Raw genomic sequence first — 26,311 nt, forward strand, 5'->3', positions numbered from 1 at the left:
CCACCCATCCACTGGCACCCTTGTTAACTTCTCTGCCTTCCAAGTACCTGGTCTCCCCTTCCGGTGCTTCCCTTCCAGTGTTAGCTCCCTCACCTTTCCATCCTTAAGGGACATGTCCACTTGCTTTACACTGTGTTCATTCCTTTTTTCTCCCACTGTCTGAAAATATATTGTTTATTTTTATCATTTTCCAGGGTTTTTTTACACTGTTTGTTTAATCAGTGGATTTTCCCTCATAATTCATACTAAGCTGAAAACAAAACTTTCCCAGGAATACTTACTTTTTAAAGACGACTTTGGGCTCAAATAAAATGTAAAGTTTTAGAATTCCCTTTCATTTGCTATGGAGTATTCAGGAGGCCAGAGCCTTACTTGGAGAGGCAGCGAGGACGTGCTCAACCAGACATGGCACTTTGGAAAGAACACGTGCTATTGGGTAAGCATAGGGCTGCAGGAGAAAGATAAGGCTGTCTGTTCCTGTAAAGATGCTCAGCCTTGGAAACTCCATGTCGCTCTGCCATGAGTTGAAGGTGACTTGGCAGCAATGGTGGGGTGTTGTCCAACTATGTATCATCCACTCTTCAGTCTCACTGTCACGGAGTCCATTCAACTCACAGCAACCCGATACGACAGAGTGGAACTGTTCTAGAGGTTTGCAAGTGGATACATCTTTACAAAAGCGGCCTGTCCATCCTTCCCCTGAAGAGTGCCTTGTAGGTTTCAACCACGAACCCTTTGGTGAACAGCCCAGCTCACCCCACTATAGTACCAGGGGTCCTTGGAATGAGCTTAAGCAAGTTATTTAATGTCTCTGGGCCTCCCTCAATCTCCTCCTCTGTAAAAGGCGCACACTACCTCCCTTGCAGAGCATTAATAAGCCAACAATATCCCTACCAAACACCAGGCACTTAATAAATGGGAGTCATCTTCTGGCTCCCGCCGTGTTAGAGACTCTGTCTCAACAAGAATCAAGTAATACCTTCTTGTCCACAACTATTGCCTCCTTCCTGACCCCGGAAATGCACTTTACTTCCTTGGTACCCATCTCTTCTAATTGCCATCCATCTGCCTCTCTCTGGAAGAAGCCCTGCTTTGTGGTTTTATCCCTAGCCATGAAGGTCACCTCTGGGTCCTGACCCGCCTCATGTTTCCTAGTAGATGGTATTGAGGACTTGATCAGGTTCTTGATCAGAGTTTTCAGACTGATGAACCTCTGGGAGTTCCTGATTGACAAAGAGAAAACACGGGCCCGTGGGTCTGGAAAGCAGCTTTGCCTTTAATTCTGCCAAGCTTCCTTTCACTAGAATTTCCAGCCCCATGTAACCACTTATCCCCTGGCGACTCCGTCCATACAGCACGTTCCTCACTGCTCTTTGTGAGGCCCAGCCCAAATCCCTGGATGCTGCTCCATTTCTTTTCCATTCAAACACTAGTTGGTCTTACTTGCCGGGGAAGGGCCACATTTGTAAAATGAATGTTAGCATGAAACCATCAAATGCTGGACTCATCACTAGACTCCAGGTAACTAGAAAGACTGGTCTCAACAACAAGGAAAATACCAACTTCTACCAAGTCTATAAATGAGGTAAAGGATAAAGGTCAACATGATTAGTCTTGGGGGAATGCCCTGTCTAAATGAGAGGGGGGGGAGGAATTAGCTAAAAAGAGCTCACTAAACAATCAAACCTCAAGGAAGAAATAAATAAACCCAGGCAGAAGAGATTAAATAAAGTGTAGTCAGTAGATATCATTTATGCATGAAACAGGAGCTTACCTGCTTGATCAAGCTCGAGCAGAAAATAAGGCACACACATGGATTTAAATAACTTCTTCACCTACAGGAAGTTATGAAAAAAAATAAGGGGGTGAATGTCAGAGAGAGGCTCTTACCCAGCCTGGTTGCTTTCCTCCTCAATCTACCTTCTCCCTTGAGAACTTTCCAGTTCCTTTCATGTAACCCACAAGATTTTCCTTGCTGACAATAATCATGTTTAAAAGGGTATTTGAAGCTTCTTGATTCTATTCAATTGAATTGAATTTACTGTCCATGACTCACTTTTACAGCTTCATAAAGTATATTTTATGCTTGGTGACTCAGTCTACCCCATGACAAAATGGGTTTCATATTAACCATGTTTAAAGGGCACTGGAATACTTGATGTTTTCCAAGCATTGTGAGCTAACGCTGGGGAAAAAAACACAGTCTGCAGTAGTCAGAGTACTATTTATTTGTCGGCCAAGTAACCTTCAACCTATTATAAGAATATGCTCCAAATTATAAAAACTATATTCGTTTTAAAATGTTTTTAAGGATAAAAGTTACTCTTCGCAAAGTTATACCATCAAATAACACTTAAATGGCAAAATAAACTTCCTACTAAATGTCCATCTATGTAAAAGACACAAATAGCCTGTCATTAATATTTCAGGAAAGTTTAAACCCACATTCTCCAACTTATACAACAGAATTAAAAAGGTCAGAGAGCCTGAAGTTCACAGAAGTGATCAATCAAGAGACTGATTGTCAAACAGCATTAGGGTGGCGACACTGTTCTGTACGACACTCTGATAGATACAAAGCATTATACAATGGTCAAAAAGTAAACCCTGCTATAAACTAGGGACTTGAGTCAGTAATACTGTAATGAGATGGAGTCAAAAATGGTAACCAATGCACTGAGGGCATGCAAAATGTTCATAATAGAGAATGTGTGCAGGGAACAAAGGAGCATTGGGGATTCTACTTTGGGCACGTTTCTGCAAGCCTAAGGCTTCTCTAAAAAATAAAACCCCAAACTCTATTGCCATTGACTTGATTCTGATTCACAGGGACACTCTATAGGGTTTCTGTGCATATAAATCTTTTTGGCAGTAGCCAGCCTCATCTTTCTCCTGTGGATCGGCTGGTGGATTTGAACTGGATGACTGTACAGTTAGCAGCCCAATGCCTGGTTGACAGGGCCACCAGGGTTCTAAAAATAAAGTCTATTTCAAAAGGGCTGAGAGAATTTATCTGTACCCATTCTCAATTCAAGTACTAAAATAGTAGGCTTCTTGTTTTATAGAAGGACATTTAAATATTTCTACAACTTCAACAGGACCAATGATAACATTTTACTAAGAATGAAAACTGATTTTTTCCTAAAACCTGTGCTCACTGATCTTTCTCTTGGGCTCCTCTGCCCGGCCACCAAATCCCCAGTCCCCCTGGCAGTACGTATTTGTGAAGATAAGAATCCTTCCGGAAACTGATGAGGAAGTGCAGAGGGGCATTAAGAACCCCGAAAGTTCGCACTGGGAAACCACCTGGACACAAGCCAACTCAGAGTCTACTATTCAGCCTCTAAAAATAATAAGTTCATATACACGGAACATCACATTCTTAAAATTCCCTTAGTTACTTAGTTGTAGAAGGAAACCATTTGAAATTTTGCTACCAAAATAAAAAAAAAAAAGTTGTTTGCTACAAAGAACTTTTCCAGGTTTAGAGAGAAGACTCTGAAAACAGCCACTCAAAGCACCCAGCACAATTTGCTAGCATGAGAGGCTTCAGGAAGCTCCTGGGGATTGCGGCATCTGTTCATCTCGCTTCTCATGAACTCTTTGAAGACCTCTCGTCTGTGGAATGGAGCAAACATCCACCAGAGCGCTGGTGAATACACGTGAGCTCATTTTAAGATAAGCCTCTCTATGGTCGGTTTCTTTTTAACTCTCACTAAACTGAAGGAGTGTCCCACAGGACAAAAGGAGAGCTCTGTAATGACCATCAGAGGTGCCAGCCCTCAGAGGACTCTAGCTGATAAAAGTGGAAGGTGGCTCACTGTTCCTGTAAAACAAACACTACTGAGAAATGGCCATGGCTCTGAAAACGACCCAACAGATAGGCCTTAATAAGACACCATCTGACTTTCCATTGAAATGTTCTAAGAAACAAATCCCAAGAAAGAAAAAATAATAATAAAGTTTATTAGTGATTACCAAATATCATACTGGTAAGGTAGCCTAGATCATGAGTATAACTGCTGACAATAAACTGTAACACCTAAAGCTAAAAAAAAAAAGAAAGAAAAAACATTCCACATTTCTCAAAGAGGTGAGAGTGGGATTTCATTGCACCTTAAGCCTCGCTTTTCACGACAGGATTTATTCAAAGCACATATGATATTGTGTTATGCAACAAGTAGGAAACCAACTTATCTACAAATTAATTTCCTTGAAGGCATCTCCCAACTTGAATTATTACAAATTGCATTGCTCACTCAGAGGGAAATACACATTAATAAAGAGACAGTGCTCTCAAGCAGAAAGAAAATGTTCTTAAAATGATGATGGCAATATATGTACAAATGTGCTTGATACAATTGATGTATGGATTGTAATGAGCTGTAAGAGCCCCAATAAATGATTTATTAATAAAAATTAAAATAGAGCCAGTGCTAATACAACAATGAGTTTCTTCATTCTGGTTAATTTATATCACAATTGTTAAATGAGATGATAAAATCAAAATGGAAGGGTAAATATTTGGGGAAAAGTTACTTCAAACAAATCTAAAGAAACCAAAATACAGAAACAAGCACGCATGGTCAGTGTCTGCTGCACGCTGGCAGGAGGCAGTCACGACTTGTACTAGGAAGGAACCACACAGAAAAGCCATCGGCAATTCATTTCCATACTAAATGGCACAAATCTGAGAACAGTTTATAGATTCAGAAATAGGTAAACTAAGGACTTGGTATTTGCCAAGGAAAATCCAGAGGCTGTCCATTTTGAAAACTGGAGCGCACAGGATCATTTAGATAACAACACTGACGTTGTGAGAGTAACTATCCATTTAGATAAAATAACTAACACGAATTTTAGTTATTTGAAAATGTGGGAGGGGTGCATGGCTTTACCTTTCCAGGGGAGATAGGGTCTGGAGAATAAGGGAGATAGTAGAAGTCATAGGAAGAAGAATTACTGCTGGAACAGCAGTGTGCTCAAGAAGGTAACTGCCTGTCACTAGGAGTAGCAAGTCCGGTCACTATCCAAATTCTTTTTTTTGCAGAACTGGGACTGAAATGGGAATTTTCTAATTCTTTAAGAACATTTAAAAATATAAAAGAGTTCTGGCACATAGAAGATTCTCACCTGGTAGCTATTATATTAATGAGACAGTACACTGCAAATTTTCTGCATAGGCTTGAAATCATTAGCTCCCAGTAAGGAAGCTGTGTTTAAACAAGTAGAACAGACACGGTGGCGTTGTCATGTTATTGCTGACCAGCTAGAGATTTATAGAATTTGAACTTCGGTCTTTAGCTCCAGGAGTTGCTTCCGCCATACCCTTCCTGTTCAGAGCTTTGAAGGGAGGCTGAACTAGAAACGGCAACCCCTGGTAGCACTGAAGGTCCCTGGAATCTAGTCAGATATTTGTAGACTGTCAATTGAACATCTAACAGAGGAGCCCTTGTGGGGTTAGTTGTTATTCACAGTGGTTATGAATTAACCTGCAATTCCAAAAGTCAGCAGTTCAAAACCACCAGATGCTCCACAGGAGAAAGACAAGGCTTTCTACTCCCATAAGGAGTTACAATCTTAGAAACCTACAGGGGCAGTTCTACCCTGTCCTACAGGGCTATGAACTGCATCAACTTGATGGCAGTGAGTTGGTATTAATGGAGGAAGTATCATCATCCAAGATTCTAAAATCCATTATTTACTATGGGCCAAACATGCTCTGTGGGCTTTACGAATATTAACTTGTTTAACCATCACAACAAACGTATGAGGTAGATACTATTAAATGCCCACAGTTGAGGAAACTACGGCCCAACAGGTAAGTGACCTCACCAAAGTCACATGGTGACTAAGTCGCCAGCCAGATTCCACATTCTGACTTCCGATCCCAGGCTTCAAACCATCATTTGGTCGCAGAAAAGATTAGGCAACCATGTAATTTCAGAGTTGAAAGCACTCTCGGTAATGAAACATCCAACCCCTTCATTTTAAAGATAAAATAAAAGAGGGTGTGTCCCCCCAAAGCAGGTACAATCACCAGAGCTGGATAACTAAACTAAGCTAAGGACTACACAGCCATATCCAACTTCTCCAATGTTCACTCACTGTCCCGGTTACTTCAAGTTGACCCTAGAATCTCTTCGATCTTTTGGGGTTTTTAGCCTACGTTCCTCCTTCTCCATGGGGACAGGAACTGCATCTCCCACCTCTGGCTTCTCTACTCTTGATACAATCGATGTACAACACAATAGAGCAGCCCCAACACACTGAGCAGCGGGAAAGCACAAGGTGGCCGGCCATGCTGCGGACGGAGTTCATGGGAGTGAAAATGATGCAAGGCGCTTCTTACCCTAAGTGTTTATACCACGTGCCCTCCCTTCTCTTGTCCTGATTTGGAAAGCACACACACACACACACACACACACACACACACACACACACTTCCAGAATACAAAGAAAAACTCAGTCTCCCTGAGATCTGGACAGTAAGTCAAAGGAGAGTCAAATTTCAAAAAAAATAAATAAATAAAACAAACAATAAATCATCTGACAGGTGAACGTGGACAGGTGAGTCCTGTTTATTTAAGAGTCCACTGGGTCCAGCCTAGATCTGATCTGTGTTGTCACTGAAAGCTAACCTTCAGTGAGTGTCCTCATGCTTCCTATAAATCAATATATCAGACTAGCCTCTCAGTTCTCACCTTCATTATGTAACTAATTCCAGGACTGGGGGGGGGGTGGAGTTTTAAGCCAATCCTCCCTACAGCTGTCACTGACTGACCTCTTCTCTGGTAAGTCACCTCACCAGGGTCCTTTCTACAATATTCCCTGCAATGTGCTTCAAACCAGCTGGTTTGGTAACTCTCCACCCTAATCTTTTCCGACCTTGACAACCTGGAAAAAATGTAGTATAGTAGGTTATAAAGACTCAAAAAAGATTACTCAAGCGAGATCTTGCTCTGAAATCAACACTCTACAACTACTGTGAAGCAAGTTATACCTACACACACCCCTTCCTTGGGTGAAATCCAATCACTTGTCTCCAAGATCAGAAATCATTCAAATCCCTACAATCCAAGCATTCTTTCCCACCACCGCCCCTGGTCCAGGTTCGTCTTACCTCAGTGGAACGTTTGCACGTGGACTTACTGCAGATGACCACAGGGTGACTACCTGTGCAAGTCTGCAGCCAGTCTCAGGGGTCTGTCCCGTCTGTGGCTGCTGAGGGGCCACTCACACTGTGGCTAGGTTCTCTGTCCCAGTCTGACTAGCGTGAGGCTAGCTAGCTAGAAGTCATGGAGGCAAAGATGGTAATTATCAGAAAGGAAAACATCATGATGCATTTTCTAATATTAGGCTCACTCGAAAAAGCTTACAATTTGAGCCCCCGGGGCCCAGATGAGGACTCTAGGAAGGACTCTTTGCCAGGACTGTGCGTTTAGCTGGGCCGTGTGGTTAGAGACTTCTGGCAACCCCTCAAGATTCTGACTCAGACCGTCACACACATGAGTACTCAGGGCATCCTGACAAGTGTTAAGTAATGCTCTCAACTCTCCTTGGAAGTAGGAACAGTGACTAATAGGCTTGGAACAGTGAGGACCACATTTTGCTCCTAGGCCTACTCATGGTTAAATACAGGGAGGCCAAACTCGGATGTTAAGTTCCTTCTCACATAATCCTGCTCAGAGACACGGCAGTAGATCCATTTAAACTAAAGCATATGCCCTTTTTTTAAATTCCTGGATAAGTATTCACATGATCTTTGGGCCACAGAGACAGCAAGATTAAGTGTGTGTGTGTGTGTGTGTGTGTGTGTGTGTGTGTGTGTGTACTTTCTTCAGATTCCCTATTCCATGTCCAATCTGACATCATAACAAACATAATCCAGCTTAGTGGTATGTTATCCTCACATGGCAGTACTGTCATCCTGTGCATCATCAATCATCACCAGCCACAACCAAGAGATTGCTACCTCCAGCTTGTAAATTGTTTAAAATAGCTATTTCTTTCACAGCCAAGAACAAACCAAGCTTAATACTACCCTTATTCCATGCTCTAAAACCACCCAAGAGAGTCCACATTCAGTTTGCTTTTGTTTTGTTATACTCTCTTGAATTACTCACCAGCACCCTATACTCGTTTGTCTCTAAGCCTTTATTTCTTACTCCTTCAGTTGTTGATACCCTACTCTAGTTCAACTTGTCATCTTCCCACATAGAGTTAAGTGAAATAAAACTTTTTCTATCCCTCCACTCAGTAGGTTAACATTCTAGTATTTTTCAAATATGAGGTTCATTGCTAAAAGCCTTAAAAGACTATATGACGAGAAACAATATCATGTCATCTCTTTTCTACCCCTGAGCTCTATTTTACATCGTCATACTGGAGGGTATCCTCAAAAACTCTTTACAAAACAACCTTATCACCTTCAAAGTCCTCTCCATTACACTTAATATGTTTGTCACATCTGCGAGTCCATTCTTGGAAACATTTTTCAAACTCATCTGTTTGGATGGTTGGCAGCACGTCTCTCGTTTTTGCCTTCACCTCTTCCACGTCATCAAATCACTGTCCTTTCATGTCCCTCTGCATTCATGGAAACAAAAAACGTCGCACAGAGCGAGGTCGGGTGAGTAAAGTGCATGGAGCAAGAGAGGCATGCTGTTGTTTCTTTGTCAAAAACTGGAGCACTGAGATGGCTGCATGAGCAGGTGCATTTTCGTGGTTGCAAAACCAGTCCCGTCTGCCACAAATCAGGCCTTTTTTTTTTTTTGTCACAAAGTTATGCTATCTTTTCAGAAGCTCTAAGTAGAAAGCTTGTTTAACAGTCTGACCTGGTGGAATGAACTTCAAAAGCCCTACAAGTCGACATCTTCATCCATTTGGTAAGTTGATGGACGTCCAGAATGAAGTTTATCATCAGTTGACATTTCACTTCTTTTGAAACAAGAAAATCATTGGCACACTTGAGTTTTTCCCAAAGCGCTGTCCTTGTAAGTTGTGTTCACCATCACAACAGTTTCTGTGGCATTTTTCCAGAGCAGGAAACAAAATTTCACAGCCGCATGCTGTTCTCTTATATCGGCCATTATAAAAAACGAGGCTTGAGTGAAACTGCTTTGATAAAAAAATTCACTGTGACCAAAGAGAACCTTCCCCAGCGATGCCACCGGGTGCACTAACTCAGAGTGAGTTGTTCAATGCTCGCCTAGTGGGAAGAATGCGTACTATGAAAACTCTGCTCTACCCAGCATAATTCCAGTTTGGGGGTACCCCCTCGTATGTCAAGCCAGACTATAGAGTGCTTGCCCTCTAGAGGTTAGAGTCTAAGGAAGGTTTTTCAATTCTTATTTGCATAAAAAATCATGTCTGTTCCCCAGATATCACCTATACTTGATCAGTCAGCATCATAAGGCAAGGGATTTGCGTGTGCATATGTCTGTGTATGCATAATGCATATAGGTGCAGGGGTGATTCTAATGCACACTCCTCGTTAAGAACTACTGGACTAAGGCACTATGACACATAACTATAGTCTCACTAACGATACTGCAAAGAAATTTATTCCCCTTAAAATGTTTATTTTGTTTCTCTCCTCCTTTTGCTTATTTAGAAGGTATCATGGAAATAAGTATTTCTAGGAGTAATCGCTCTTGGAAAGGGAATCACAGGATGTCAGCATAGGAGAGATGCTGAAGGTCAGTGGGCCAACCTATTCATGGGGTGCAGAAATAGAGATTGACACAGGTAATTAATTGGTAGTAGAGTCAGGGCTGCCACAGAAGTCTCTAGATTCCATTATACCTTCCTGACTCTTTTGACTTTGTGGGATGACTGACTCTAAAAGAAGGTGACAACTCCTTACAGAACATCGGTGCCAGGAGCCCCACCCAACTACTAAGCTCAGAGGTGTGCCAGTACCTAGAGCACAGCTTTGAGAGCCAACACAGGAAGGGGAGATCTTTTGTGATGGTGGGGAGTGACCATGTTACTGGGGAGAGATTTCGCCAGAAATAAAAATAAAACAAATAGCTGGAGAAATCAGTAACACAAGACTATCTCACTGATTAAAATCAGGCTCTTTTCTAAGTTTTGATGCTAGCAAAGAGGACAGATGGATTTTTGCTTGCAGGTTTATCATTTATTTTCTGCATACAAACCACCCCAGCCCAATTTTGAAATAAACTTGAAGCAAACTTCAAAGAAAATTATTAAGGCAATCTTCCAAGAATGACTCAGAACCTGGTGGTCAGAACATCTGCTGTAAAATTGCCATTAGAGGGAATAAACTACTGTTTAACAAACAGAAAGTACTGGAGAGATGACTATCGCAGATCAAAATGAAAAACCGAAAAACCTGACTTGAATGGTTAAGACCCTGTCACTTGGTGTTTTTTGCTTTGCCTATTGTATCTTGTCATTACGAGTAACCTTCGTGAATCTTTGGTATGTGTTTCTCTGTTTTTCAGTATATGAAACCCAGGATTGATGAACCCCTAGAGAAAACAGCCAGAGTAAGGGTTACTGGGGAGGGGGTGGGTAACAGTTGGGGAGGTAGAGGGGAGGAGCTGATATCAAGGAGTTCGAGAAGAAAGAATAGGTTTTGAAACTGATTGTGGTATCAATTGTACAATACTGTTTGATGTGATTAAACAATGGAATGATAGGATATCTGGATTAGCTCCTAATAAAATGATGTCGGGGGAAAAATTGTCATTAGGAATTTCTTCTTTAAAAAGCTCAGACAAGAACTTTTTGGCCCAAGATCAATTCCTAACATCCAAATCAAGGAAGAATCTACTGTCCACTTGCAAAACTCAAAAATAATTCTAAAAAATGCTCCATACATTTATGAATAAAATACGCATACAGATCAATAGAAGGGTTTGGATAGCCCGAAATACACAGATAATGAACTATTTAGTACATGGTTAATGGGCATAAGGGGCGCAGGTGGTACAGTGGTTAGGTGCGCAGCTGCTAACCCAAAGGCTGATAGGTAGCAGCAGTTCCACGAAGAAAGACTTGGCGACCCACTCCGGTAAAGAGACAGCCTGGACAACCACTGAGGCAGCTCCGCTCTGTTCTATACGGTTGCTATGATTCAAAATGGACTTGAAGGCACCTAACAACAACAGCAAAAAGGCATCACAAAGCAACGGAGAGAGAATGTGTTTTTTAAATGGCATGGCAATTATGAGAGGCATGGATGGCCAGACTTTGTCTCACATGCTTCAGACATGTCGTCAGGAGAGACCAGTCCCTAGAGAAAGACACCATGCTAGGTAGAGTGGAGGGCCAGCAAAAGAGAGGAAGGCCTACAAGGAGATGGCCTGACACAGTGGTGACAACCAGGGACTCAGGCATAAGGAACAAGTGTGAGGAGGGCGCAGGGCGGGGCAGTGCTTCGTTGTGTTGTATATGGGGGTCACGATGGGTTGGAACCAACTCAATGACACCTAACATCAACAGTTTGGAAGAAAACGTGTTTTCATTTGTTTATACTATATAGCAAAGTATGTTACATGAGCCTTTTCCAGCTCTCTAGCGAAGCAGTAATTTCTCAGACATAGCAGTAAATACAGTGGGCTTGGTGGGTAAAGGGGAGACAATGTCAAAGTATCCATGTAGAAAAAGAATGCTTGGAAACTGATTGTGGTGGCAAGTGTACAATTCTACTTGGCATGATTGAACTATAGAATGATATATGTGTTAAATCCCAATTAATCATTTAAAAAGTAAACGCAAAGGAAAAGAGTGAGCAATTGTGCTGCAAAACAATTATAAGTCATTGTTTGTTGGTTTTCATGGCAAAAGAAGGCCCCTGGTCGTACTGTAATGAAAACGCTCAGCTGCTGACTCAAAGGTCAGTGGTTCAGACCTACCGGCCGCCCCAAAGGAGAATGATACGGCAGCTGCTTCCTGAAAGGTGCACAGCCTATGGGCAGTGTTACTCTTTCCTATCGGGTCACTATGAAGCGGAACGGACTCAACAGCAGTGGGTTGTAAAGGCAAAAGCCCATCCTGGGAGCAAAAAACACACAATGCACCGGAAGAATTCAAGCAGACTGCAGAGAAACTAGCAAGATCACAAATAATGAAAACTAGGGACAACCCATTCATTAAAGAGAGAATGGCAATCTAAGAGAGGTTTATTTATTTTAATTTCATAATCAGAAATGACGTGTCATTCTTACCTATTAAAAATGATAAGTAGCAGTGCCAGGAAACACTCAGTGTGTGTCAGAGAACTGACCAAATGGGTTTCTAATGGCTGCCTGTCCAGAAGCAGAGACCAGTCTTTCTTCCACAGCACCCTGGGTCCACTTGAACCCCCAACCTTTCAACCAGCCTGTGAGCACATTACCTGATTACACCACCCAGAACTCCCTAAGAACATATACAGTCTAAACTAACGCTACTTTTTTTAAAAACAATGTGACCATGTGACTCAAGAACCACTGAAATGATGTCAACCATTTAACCAAGTAATCTCACTTCTGAGAAATCCCAAATAATGAAAACATTATATTCACAAAAAGGATATCTTACCTTCTAGATTTCTTGTTTTAAAAAAAGGAAAAAAGCTTTTAATAGCTTTTATTATAACTAGTACCATTTTAGTTAAAAGAGAAATCCCCAGTCCTTTTTCACTAAGAGTTGTATAGTTTCAGGATTCATCACGTTAACTTCCTGTAAAGTCCAATAGAACAAAGAGGCATTGACCTCGCGTATTAATCTATCTCCGATCTCTGACCCTTAAAAACACAACCTTCATCTTTGCAGATCCACGGACAGAGTAACACCTTGTCTCAGCTGCCTTTGTCCTTCCAACAGGAAGCTCCATGTGGATTCTACCCTGGCTCTCCAGACCACCGCATGTTTCTTCTTTTTACTTCATCTTCGCCACCAATTTCCCTGCAACATCATTGTTAGAATGACGTTCCAAGGAAAAATTAGAAGCAACCGATGTTCCACCTTAGGGGAACAGCTAAATTTTAGTAGCCTTCTTGTCTGTGCTGTTTCTAATGGCTGCCTACCATTTGAGATGCAAAGCAGCAGGGATTCGTTTGAGATTTAAAACAACACGGAAATATACTGACTGGAAAACAACAATAGTAAGCAAACTAGAGGACGGACTCCCAGGTAACACAGTTTTACCGCTCTGTGACACTCGGCATGTAGGAATCCTATTTAGAGACATGCAAAAGGGTCCTACTATCTTGCCACGAGGTTATTCTTTCCCTCTATTTCCAAACATAACACAATTTTTTAGAAAAGCTATCAATATTATAAAGTATATCATCCTGTCATCTTTGCTCTTAAGTGTCACTAAAACTCTTTCACTTCAGTCAACAGAGCAATTCCTTCAAATCTTTGAGTGCTGGGGCAGATAAAGCAAGATACCCGGAACTGATGAGCTTCTTGAGCATCTGGATTCCAGAAACACGCCCGTACAAGGAAGAGGCACTTAAGTTGGCACTATGTGCGCACACCTGCAGAAATTATTGCCGCCCGCCCACTGCTACCACCACCTGGAAGGCCATGGTGTGAGCCAGGCCGTGGATTACGATCCTTTGAGGGAATTCAAACCAGCGTCTGTCTACCACTTACAGAGCTGTTACGGCTCCGAGCTGTCTCCCAGGGAGGCCGTGGTCACCCACTCCCTGCAGCTGTCAGAGGCAGAGACATCAGAGCACATCGAGAATCCAGACAGCACGGGCCGGGCCTGGAAAGCAGAAAACGTGTATGAACTAGGACAAGTCCACCAATGTCTGGAATGCTCCCCAGGCGGTGCTTCACAGCAAACCGGGAGAATGAGTCATGGCCAAAGTGCAATCTCAACTGATAAGAGGTGCAGTGTGGCAGCTCACCTGACTTCCTCAGAATGCCAGTTACCCAGTGAGCCACTGGTGAGCCATCCAGATGTAGGCATTAGCCACCTGCTTTGAAGGGGTGGTACTATATACGCCTGAAAAGCAGAATCGCTGGCCACGAGGATGCCTTCCTCTTTCCATTAGCCAGGATTCAGACTTAGCATCCTCCTCCTCCTCACTGAAACAAAGACCCACCAGCCACAAAGGAAAAGCTAACTCACCGGTAACATCTAGAAATGGGACAACAAAGAACAAAAACCACATAGACATAAGCTAACCAAAATGGTGGAAGCTCTCTGAAGAAAGATAAAAGACTATCAAAAGACATAGAAATGGAAAGATAGCATCATCATAGTTTGATTTTTGTTTGTATTTTACACTTGCCATTGAGTCACCACCAGGGTTATCCTCATGTGTCAAAGTAGAAGCGGGCTCCATCGGGTTTTTAATGGCTGTTTGCTTTTTTAAATAGATCTCCAGGCCTTTCTTCCAAATAACTCTCAGTAGACTCGAAGCTCTAGTCTTTTGGTTACCAGCTGAGTGTGTTAAACCACATTTATACCACTTAGGAACTCAGGGCATAGGATGTACAAATAAATGAGGTGCAAATTTGATGTAAATTCTATCACAATCATAACAGAAATTTTCATGGAACTTAAGAAACCCATTTACAATTTATTAAAAAACTTAAATTGGCCAAAATTAGTTAAGTCCTTTCTAAGGAAAAGTTTAATTAGTAGCATTTGCTATACTAGGATTAAAACATTACAAAGCTATTTTAATTGCATATGGCGCTGATACAGGAATATCCAAACAGTAGACCTAAGGAAAAGAAAAAAGCAGAGCTTCAAAAAGGCACCCACAAAAAGGAAGTTGATGTATGATGGAGAGGCTTTGCAGGTCAGTGAGGAAACACACACACACACACACACACACACACACAAACAGGTTATCCTATGAGCAGGGAGGACTGAGATTCCCACTGCACATTATACACACACACACACACACACACAATCTGTGCTAGATCGATAACTCAAAAGCTTTAAAATAAAACTTCAAACATGTCAGGAGAAAATGTAGAATATGTTTATCTTTGTGATAAGAAAAATTTTATAAAACAAAGCCATTCAGAACAGAATTGGAGTTAGAGTTCAGCCTCAGTAGAGTTCAAAGCCTAATTCTGTTACTTAATAGCTTTGCCGTTTTAGGCACAGAATTGAAATTCTCTGGACTTCCATTTCCTCATCTTTCAAACAGGAACAAGAACAGCATGGACCCTGTGGTGCTACTACTAGGACCAAATAAATTGGCACATGAAACACGCAGACCAGTGATGAGCGCACAGCACCAGTTATATATTACTATCACCATCAACAAGGGACAAAAATACACAAGTCCACATGACTAAATTAAACGACCATTAAAGCTTTAATTTTAATTCATCGCTTTAAGCAAGGATCACCAACGTACAGTAAAATGGCACGTGAAAGGAAGCAAGTTGTCTCGTTTACAATGGACAGATCTGGTAGCAAGCACTTTAACCAGGGGATCAAACCTATAGGAGATCGCCAATAATAGGACAATCTGAAACCATGTGTGATATTATTTAGGAGTGACATAATGCATTGGTAAGTAACTTCACACATGGAGCACTCTGGCCATAAATTTCTTAATTTTAATCCAAACATGAGGAAAAAATTAGATCTAGACTGTGCGCCATTTTATAAGACAATTGCCTGAACCCTTCAAACATGTTTCGGGTCAAAAATACTTCAAAAAGGGAGGGAAGTAGACTTCTCTGGAATAACTATTCAATCAACATATAAAAATCAATGATAGCATATCTTTAATCCTCTTAGATTTTGTAAAGATCTGAAGGATAACAGGACATTTCAATATTATCTTTCAGTATTGAATGATATCAATAGAGCAACATTGAATCTCTTTTGTTTACATATAGAAGAAAGTCCTTGTTCATAGGAGATACATGTTGAAATAACTGGGAGTGGAAGTTACAATGGCTGCAACTTCTTCAAAGGTTCAGGACTAGGAAGGTGTGTGTGCTTCTGCATGTGTGTTTTGTTGTTGTTGGGTGCATTGAGTCAGCTCCAACCCATAGCGATCCTATCCACGAAAGACTGCACTGTCCTGCACCATCCTCAAAAGTATTTGTATGTTCGAGCCCATTGTTGCAGCCACTATGTCAATCCATCTTGTCCAGGGCCTTCCTGTTTTCTGCTGCCCCTCCACGTTGTCCTTCTCCAGGGACTGGTCTCTCCCGACATGTCCAAGGTGTGGGAGACAAAATCTAACCAACCTTGCTACTAAGAAGCATTTTGGCTGTACTTCTACAAAGATGGATTTGTTGGTTCTTTTGGCAGTCCTGGTACTTTCAATCTTCTTAACTAACACCATCATTCAAACGCACTGACTCTTCTTCAGTCTTCCTTATTCAATGCCCAACTTTCCCATGCGTATGAGACAATTGAAAACACCCTGGTTCCTGATACGATCAATGAAGACAAACATGTGCATAAGCAAATGTGATGAAGAAAGCTGATGGTTCCCGGCTATCAAAAGATATAGCATCTGGTGTCTTGGAGACTCAAAGATAAACAAGCGGCCATCTAGTTCAGAAGGAACAAAGCCCACATGGAAGAAACGCACCAGCCTGTGTGACTACCAGGTGCAGAAAGGACCAGGTATCAAGGAACAAAAAACACATTGTAACTGTGTGAGTGCACAGTAGAGACTCAAAGCCCATCGGTAATGGGTGAGTGCAGAGTGGAGACTCAAAGCCTCCCGGACACCCCCTTGCTGAAGGGTTGTGGGGAGGAGATGAGCCAGTCAGGGTGCAGGGTAGCAATGAAGAAACATTTAACTTTCCTCTAGTTCTTAAATACTTCCTCCCCCCCACTATCATGATCCCAATTCTACCTTACAAATCTGGCTAGACCAGAGGATGTACATTGGTACAGATAGGAACTGGAAACACAGGGAACCCAGGACAGATGATCCCTTCAGGACCAGTGGTGAGAGTGGCGATGCCTGGAGGGTGGAGGGAACATGGGATTGAAAGGGGAAACTGATTACAAGACTCTATGTATAGCCTCCTCCCTAGGGGATGGACAGCAGAGAAGAGGGCAGGGGGAGACATTGGAGAGTGTAACATATGACAAAATAATAACAATTTATGAATTATGAAGGGTTCATGTGGTAGGGGGAGAGTGGGGAGGGAGGGGGAAAACGAGCAGCTGATATCAAGGGCTCAAGTAGAAAGCAAATGTTTTGAGAATGATGATGGCACCAAATGTACAAATGTGTTTGACATAATGGATGGATGTGTGGATTGTGATAAGAGTTGTATGAGCCCCCAATAAAAATACTTATAGATAGATAGATAATACATAAATAGATAAATAAAAGTTAAACACATGGTCTTCTCTTCCAAAGCCCCCACAACTAATTCGGAGAAAGCAGTCCTGCAGTCTAGGCCTCTCAATAACAATTTTTTTGTTGTTCTGTTTTTATTGCTGAGTTCTAAGTCCAGACTACTTAAGTAAAATGTAGTTAAAAAAGAGAGAGATTCAACTTGATTCTTGCTAAGAAATAGATTCATCAACATTCCTTCTTCTCTTGATCCACGTTTTCTAGCCCATGGTCACGGAACGAACAACAAAACCATCGGAAGATCATTATGAGTTGACTGATGAGACTTTTCAGAAGACAGGGCCAAGAGTTCGACTCCACTCAGAGGATGAGAACTCTAACTCATGAATGTGAAATCAGGGAGATAAGAGCAAAAGCACATAGAAGTCCTTAACAAATAAGAGGAAAAGCAAATAGAAGCCCTTAACAAAAGAAAAAAATGGCCAGGCTAAATTCAAACACAGGCTTAAACAGTCACTGGTTGGAACTTGAATTTTTGCCATTAATAAGCAACATAATCACTTCGAGGGTGATAATAAAAACTTTTACAGCATTCCACGTGGCCTGCTGTCATTACTTCTGGTTTGCAGTCTGGTCACATGCATGCTTTTTACTCTATTGTCTGAAGTTAAAAGCATCTGGATTGTTAGAGGTTAGGGAGAAAAATCGTAGATTTCTGTGGAGCCCATAGCTTTAAATAAATCATATTATTTGGGTCAACTGCAGATAGCTTTGAAATCACACCAGTGCTCTCAAAATATTCATTTAAAATCTAGTAATTTAACAGTATTTCATGCCACCTATAAGAGACACAGAGTATCATTATAGAGCTCCACCACATAGGACTTGATCAAACAAGAAGTTAGTCCATAAAATGCCTAAGAGTGGGGAAGCTTAAACGGGCACATGACATGACCCATAAAGTTAAAAAGACAAGATAATTAGACATGTTTTTTAAAGTCTGCAAGGTATGAGACATATTGAAAGAATAAAACAGAAACAACACAAGGAAGAAAAAAGATTCCTTAATAAAAAATATAAAAATAAAAGATTCCTTAATAACACACAGTAGTGAATCTCTGAAGCTATAATTACTAAATACATCTTAGGTTTTTAGCACCTTTTTTTAAAAATTGAAACAAAGCACTAGGAAGGGTTTTGAGGTATTAAGAATTTTTTTTTTTAGCCTTAAAGGGCTTTTTCAGTTCTTAAAATAACTTGTAAATTTGGAGTACTAGTTATGTTAGAAGCCAGCTGATACTAAAGGACTACAACATCCTGGTCATATCTCTTTTGCGTGTGTTTTCTTCAGAGAGTCTTATGAGAAAGCAAGAATTTATACCTGGATTGTGTTGATAGTTCTTGCTTAGATGGAATTTCCCACTGGCCTCGCTCCTTAATTGTATTCTAATATATGCCTTGTCCAGAATCCAGTGGCTATATGTGCCCGAGAATGCACAGTGGAAGGGAAATAGCTCCTGCTCAGAGGACTGGCTGATGGGCAGAGGAATTAGGCGGACAATTAAAGTGTGTTGTTCCTGGAAGCAGATGCTATGCGTGACGTTTGTTCAGGGTAGGGTGACAGTCTTGGCGGATTGGATTATTCAGTCTAAAGGGTGAGACTCAGCTTCACTGGTGAAGTTTACAAATGATGTAAAGAAGAATTAACACTAATATTTCATAAAGTCTTCCAAAGAGTGGAACATAAACTCACCGACTCATTCTGTAAACGCTGTATTGTTTACCCTAATGCCCAAGGCATAGATAATATAAGAAAACTGCATACCAATTTCATTTGCAAATGCATGCTCCCTCACTCATTGACTATAATATTATCTGATATTTCACATTTACAAGAGTAAAATAAGATATTTGAGTGTTTTTGCATTAGCAGCGTATGTCTGGCAGTGAAGAACACAAGGTGTGAGATGAGAATAATGCTGGCTGATGGTCAGGGTTCTATATCAACTTGGCTTCACCACAGGTCTCTGTTGCAATCATAATGCATTTGGCAGTTATGTAATGAAGTATCCACCTTCCATTTTGTGATCTGATGTGGTCTTCCTCCATTTTCATATAAGGCCAATTTCCACGTAATGACCTAGTCTTAGGAACCTAACTAGGTCAGTTAGGGAAAGATATCTAGACACAAAAACATTCCCATCCCCAAGTATTAGCAAACCAAAAAAAAATCCAAAAAAGATTATATGCCACAACGAATGTAATTTATTCCAGAATAAACTCTGTCAAGTTGATACTTCCTCAAATTGAATCTATGGATCCAACACAACCCGTATCAAAACCTAGGTAAATCAATGCAGACAGAATAGTCTTTCAAACTAACGGTGCGAAGACAACTGGATATCCACACGCAAAAGTAATCCAGTTGGACCCGTCTCACAGAAAACACAGAACAGTAAAAAAAACTAACTCAACATAAATCATAGACCTATATATAAGAACGAAAATACAAAACTCTTAAAAAGAAACTTGCAGAAGTAAATTTTGTGACTTTGATTAAGAAACAGTGTAAACTTTCGCTATGATATCAAAGCACAGCAAAAAGCAAAGACAAACAGAACTGCATCAAAACGTCAAACTTTTTGCACTTGAGAACACGATCAAAGAAATGAAAAGACAACCCATGCAATGGGAGGGCATATTTGTCCTTCACATATCTGATAAGGGACTTGTATCCAGAACATATAAGAAGTCTCACGATTAAATAATAAAAATACAAATAACTCAGTTAAAAACAGCAATAACAAGGAGGAAATTGTAGATACACACACAGCTTAGATGAATTTCAATGGCATTATATTGAGTTAAAGAAGGCAGTTTTTAAAAGATTTATATTTCATGGCTCCATTTATATGCCATTTCTCGGAAGACAAAACGAGTGCAGGAGGACAGATCAGCGGTTGCCAGAGGTTGGGATGGGAAGATGAACAGCGGGATGGAGTTTCTCTGTCCTGACTGTGAATACCTATGTCAAAATTCCTAAGACTGACACCCCACGTCAATTTCACTGTATGTTCACTCAGAAAACATAAAACTAACACAACACTCCAAAAGACAAGACTACTTAAAATAATGTAATAATTATCTTATAAAGAAAAGATCTTATAAAGAAAAGATCGTGAGTTTAGGATCATTCCTTTTAAGGAACTAATGCCAGAAGACAACTGGGTTCAAATACAATCAAGACATTCTCTGGGGTCTTGGTTAACTTATCATTTTAAAGCAAGCTCTTCTTGGACATTTCAAGAATTGTTGACTTCCTCACATAAAATGAAGTTAATTTTTTTAGTAGTTATTCAGCCCTGCATTGTAGAAGCCACCCCCTCACACAAAAAAACAAACAACCAAACAAACAACAACTCACTGCCATTGAGATGATTCAGACTCATAGCAAACCAATAGACTGGGTAGAACTGCCCCTATGGATTTCCGAGAGTCTAACTCTTTATGGGAGTAAAAAGCCTCATCTTTCTCTCTTGGATCAGCTGGTGGTTTGGAACTGCTTGCTTTGTGGTTAGCAGCCCAACATGTAACCACTATGCCATCTTAAATAGTGCATGTGAAGTTACTCTGTATGTTATGAAATTCCATGAAATGCTAGGCATTTTTATTTGAATTATATATAATATTTCCTGTACATGTGGATGCTTAATTTTTTTCCCTAGAAGACACATTTTCAGAATGTTAGAGCTGGAAAGGGCTTAATGTTCATCTACTAGCTTTATCTACTAGCCCAGAAGCAACAAAGCCCACACGGAAGCAGCACACCAACATGGGTGATTGTGAAGGGCAGAGGAGACCAGGTCTCTAACAACAAAGGCGGGTGGGGGCGGGGTAATCACATCACCGTGAATGAGGGGGAGTGTGTGATGGGGACCTAATGTCCATCTGTTGACAGCTGGACATCCCTTGCAGAGGGGTGGTGGGGAGGAGTTGAGTCACTCAGGGTTCAGTGTAGCAACAATGAAACTCAAAACCTTCCTCTAGTTCTTTTTTTTTTCTTTTCTTCTTTTACATTTTATTAGGGGCTTATACAACTCTTATCACCATCCACACATATACCTACATCAATTGTATAAAGCACTTCCGTACATTCTTTGCCCCAATCACTCTCAAAGCATTTGCTCTCCACTTAAGCCCTCCGCATCAGGTCCTCTTTTTTTTTTTCTTCCTCTAGTTCTTGAACACTTCCTCCCCTCCCAATTATCATGACCCCAATTCTACCTTGCGGACCTGGTTAGACCAGAGGATGTACAGCAGTGCAGTAGGGATCTGGAAACACAGGGAATCTAGGACGGATGAACCCCTCAACACCAGCGGTGGGAGTGGCGACACCGGGAGGGTAGGGGGTGTAGAAAGGGAGAACCGATCTTGGAGATGGGCAATGGGAAGGTGGGTGAGGGGAGACGCCGGGCAGTGTAAGATAAGATAAAATATTTATTTATAAACTATTAAGAGAGCAGGGGGAAAGGGGGAGCGGGGAGGGATGGGGAAGGGAAAAAAGAGGAAAGCGAGCTGATTCCAGGAACCCAAGTGGAAAGCGAATTTTGAGAATGACGAGTGCAACGAATGTATAAGGGTGCTTTGCTCAACTGATGTATGTATGGATTGTGATAAGAGCTGTATGAGCCCCAATAAAAAGATTGGGGAAAAAATGAAGAAATTTTGGCCCCAGGAAGCTATGTAACTTGTCCAAGATCACACACCATGGCGATGGTACAAAAGGAACTAGAACTCTGCCCTCTTGACTCTAACCCTCTTTCCAAATCTCTACAGGAAAAAAGTATTTATGGACCTTTGGTGCTATATTGGCTACTGACCTTAGAGGCTCACTTGTTTTACAAGGCCTCTTCCAGTTCAAGGTCACATCCCAAGGACACATAGAACTTGTGGACATGAAGTGATAAAGGGGCTCTATTTTGCTTTGTGGACAAGAATGAGTGAACCCACCGCATCCAAATTCCAAGGTGTAAATCTTATGGAAGCAGACTGTATTATCTTTCCCTTGTGGAGCAGTTGGTGGGTTTGAACCACTGACTTAGCAGCCAACCACTTAGGCACAGTTCCACCAGGGCTCCATTGTACAAAAAAAGCTCTATCAAAAAGGTGAAGAGGAAAACTACAGATTGGGAGAAAGTACCTGGTAATTCTATATCTGATAAATGCTTAGTATCCAAATGTGTACAGAATTCCTGCAACTTAACAACAAAAAGACAATTCAATTTGAAACTGGATAAAAGACACAAATAGGTATTTCTCCAAAGAAATCATGCAATAGCTAACAAATACTGGAAAATAAACTCAACATTGGTTGGGGACTGCAAATTCCACTAGGATGGTTATTAACCCAAAAAATGGGGGGAGGAGGGTATTGATGAGGATTTTGAGAATTCACACCCTTGTGTCCTCCTGGGGAGAATGTAAAATGGTACAGCTGCTGAGGAAAAGTTTGGCAGTTCCTCAAAAGTGAAAAATAAAATTATCGTAATAAACACCCTGACAGGTAGTCAAGGAGACCTCCCTCTGTAGGTATCTGAGATTGTAACTCTTTACATGAATACAAAGTCTTATCTTTCTCCCATGGAGCGGCTGGTAGCTTCTAATTGATTTTCTTGTGGTTAGCAGCCCAATGTGTAATTAGTACACCACCAGGGTTCCCCTAGAATTATCATATGGCCTAGTAAATCCACTCCTAGAAATATCCTCTGTCAAATGACTTCTTCACATAAGGTGCATTTCATGATGTACTTACACAGATGCCTGTGAAATTTTATACAAACTTCCTAAAATATTTTAAGAGTAGCTTTCATGAAAGTGAATATTTCATCAGAAATATCTTCTGTCCAAGACCACAGAAGAGGGGATCAAAAAGGTAGTAAGTACCCTTTGGAATTGCCAAGCACAAATTGAAATATCTAGGGACATACCTAACTAAAAAACCAAAATATTTATATGAGGAAAACTACAGAACACTATTACAAGAAACCAAGAGTGATCTCAACAGATGTAAGAATATCGCATGTTCATGGATGAGAAGACTCAATACAGTAAAGATGTCAGCTCCTCCCAAGCCACTATATGAGTTTAATGCTATTCTGATACAAATATCATCATCTTTCTTCAAAGAATTGGAAAAACTGATTACCAACTTCATATGGAGAGGGAAGAAACCCAGAATTTGCAGAAAACTCCTCAAGAAGAAGGACAAAGTAGAAGGGCTTGCTTTCCCTGATTTTATCACCTATTATACAGCCACAGTGGTCAATGGTCAAAACAATGTGGTACTGGTATAATGACAGATACTCAGACCAATGGAAAAGAACTGAAAACCCAGAAATAAAATCATTAGCATACAGACAATTGATCTTTGATAAGGGCCCAAAAAAATCAAATGGGAAGTGGATAGATGCCCTCTTCAACATGTGGTACTAGGGGAAAAAAAAGGATATCTACCTGCAGAAAAAATGAAGCAAGACCCTTACTTCACTCTATGCACAAGAGTAAACTCAAGGTGGATCACAGACCTTGAGGTTAAACCCCAAACTATTAGGGCCATCAATGAGGGAATTGGGACAAACCTGAGAACTTTGATGCAGAGAATACATAGGCTATCAGAAATAGGGAAGGACACAAACATGGAGGAGGCATGGATTAACAATTTGGCTATAATGAAGATAAAACACCTGTGTACATCGAAAGAATTCACCAAGAGAGTACGTAATAAGAGAGCCCACAGACTTGGAAAACATCGTTAGCAATGACACATCAGACAAAGGTCTTATTGCTAAAATCTACAATACTCTGCTAGCTTACAATAAGAAAAAAAAAACTAATTGCCCACTAAGGAGATGGGCCAAGGACCTGAACATAAATTCCACAAGGGCAGAAATCCAAATGGTCAATAAAAATGAGAAAATGCTCCTGATTATTAGACATGAGAGAAATGCAGATAAAATAACTATGAGATACCCACTAGCACCCTCAAAGATAGCCCAATTCAAAATATCAGAAAGTAACAAGTGTGGTGAGATAGGAACTCTCATCTACTGCTGGTGGACCTGTAGGTATATACAGCCACTATGGAAATCGGTTTGGCGATACCTAAAACAGATGGAGATTTAGCTACCACACAACCCAGCAATCCCCCTACTAGGCATATACCCAGAAGAGGCAAGAAACAAACCACGGCCAGGCATTTTTATTCCATTGTTCATTGCAATGCAGTTCACAATTGCAAGGAGTTGGAAACAAGTTTAAAAATGCAAAAGGGGGGAAATGCAAAAGGGCACAGGGGGAAAGCTACTGTATACATACATTCCTGGAGTGAGGTCCAGGCACTATGTCAGGGGCCAGACCCAATCCAAGGATACATATGGCAGCCAACTCAAAAGGAGTGGGAAAGTAAGAAAAAGATGGGTAGCGGGGGGCACAGGGCACTAACCCAACCAAGGGGAGGGTATTTTTTATATCTCCACAGGAGAGGGAAGGAGAGACCAGACTTCATGAAGCACGAATGAAGCAGCGAATCAATAAAGAGGTCTGCGGGGCTGACCCCAATCCCAACTACGTGGACTCCACCCCCACCCCCCTGAAGAACATACTTCAGAGGACATCACTGAAGCTACAGCTCAGGGAGAGGGGCGCATCTGATCAGAGCACACAGGAGCAAATGAAGAGAGAAGGAACGAGTGGAGCACATCCAGGCCCACCAAGTCCTGAGGGCAGTATTCCTGCTCAGAGAAGCCAATGCACAGAGAGGACCACAGGGTTGGCCCCACCAGGAGACACGACTTCCCTCACTGACCCATGGCGCCGCTACTGGGGACAACACTGGCGAGACAGTGCGAGAATTGTGTCTGATCTGACCCCACCACACCAGGGCAGGCAACAGAACAGCAAGGGGAGCAAAGCAATGAAGTCCCTGGGGAATACCATAGATAGACTTTGGAGCCAGGATGTGGCACCCTAGCAGACTCACCTGGAAAATACTCCTAACCATCAACAAACAGACCTGGAACTATTGGTGGGCTTTTTTTTGTCATTGGTTTTATTTTGTTTTGTTTTGTCTTATTTTTGTGCTTATTATTGTCTCTGCATATCTATCTAGATAGGATAGGTGGGATAAATAATTCGGAGGCGAAAACAAAGGGACCGATGCTTCCAGGGGACAAGAGAGAGGGGGAAGCAGGAGAAAGGAAGAAGGGTATCAACAAGCCCAAGGATAAGGGAATAACAAGTGACCTAAAATCAATGGCGAGGAGGACATAGGATGCCTGATGGGGTTTGATCAAGGGCAATGTGGCTGAGAGGAATTACTGAAACCTGAATGAAGGCTGAACATGATAGTGGGACAAGAGGAAAGTAAAATGAAATGAGAAGAACAAGGAGGCAAAGGACATTTATAGAGGTCTAAATAAGGCATGTACATATATAAAATATTTATATATAATGATAGGGAAATATATATACTTATATATTAAGTATGAAGGCAGAAGATGGACATTGGGCCTCTACTCAAGAACTCCCTCAATGCAAGAACACTTTGTTCTAATAACCCAGCTTTCTGTGATGCTTACCTTCCCGATACAATTCGTGAAGACAAAGTGAGTGCATAAGCAAATGTGGCGAAGAAAGGTGATGGTGCCCAGCTATTCAACGATAAAGTATCTGGGGTGTTAAAGGTTTGAAGATAAACAAGCAGCCATCTAGCTGAGAAGCAACAAAACCCACATGGAAGAAGCACACCAGCCTGTGCGATCATGAGGTTTCGATGGGATCAGGAATCAGGCATCTAAGACCCAGAACAAAAAATCATATCAATGTGAATGAGGGGGGAGTGTGGAGTGGAGACCCAAAGCCCATCTGTAGACAACGGGACATCCCCTCACAGAAGGGTCACAAGGAAAAGACAAGCCAGTCAGGGTGCAGTATAGTACAGACAAAACATATAACTTTCCTCTAGTTCTTTAATGCTTCCT

General features: G+C 41.3%; 1 protein-coding gene across 2 annotated transcripts in view; it reads right to left on the reverse strand.

Moving 5' to 3' along the window:
• The window catches only part of TXNRD1 (thioredoxin reductase 1), a 115,626-nt gene that overhangs the window by 80,864 nt on the left and 8,451 nt on the right, over window positions 1–26,311 (reverse strand). The window contains exon 2 of one of the 2 annotated variants that reach the window (XM_075551062.1): window positions 1,775–1,835. The exons of the other annotated variant lie outside the window; for it this stretch is intronic. The gene's annotated coding sequence lies outside the window, so the exon portion shown is untranslated. The remainder of the gene's footprint in view (window positions 1–1,774; window positions 1,836–26,311) is intronic. 2 annotated transcript variants of the gene reach the window in all.

This window comes from Tenrec ecaudatus, chromosome 6 (assembly GCF_050624435.1).
Source record: "Tenrec ecaudatus isolate mTenEca1 chromosome 6, mTenEca1.hap1, whole genome shotgun sequence".
NCBI lineage: Eukaryota > Metazoa > Chordata > Mammalia > Afrosoricida > Tenrecidae > Tenrec > Tenrec ecaudatus.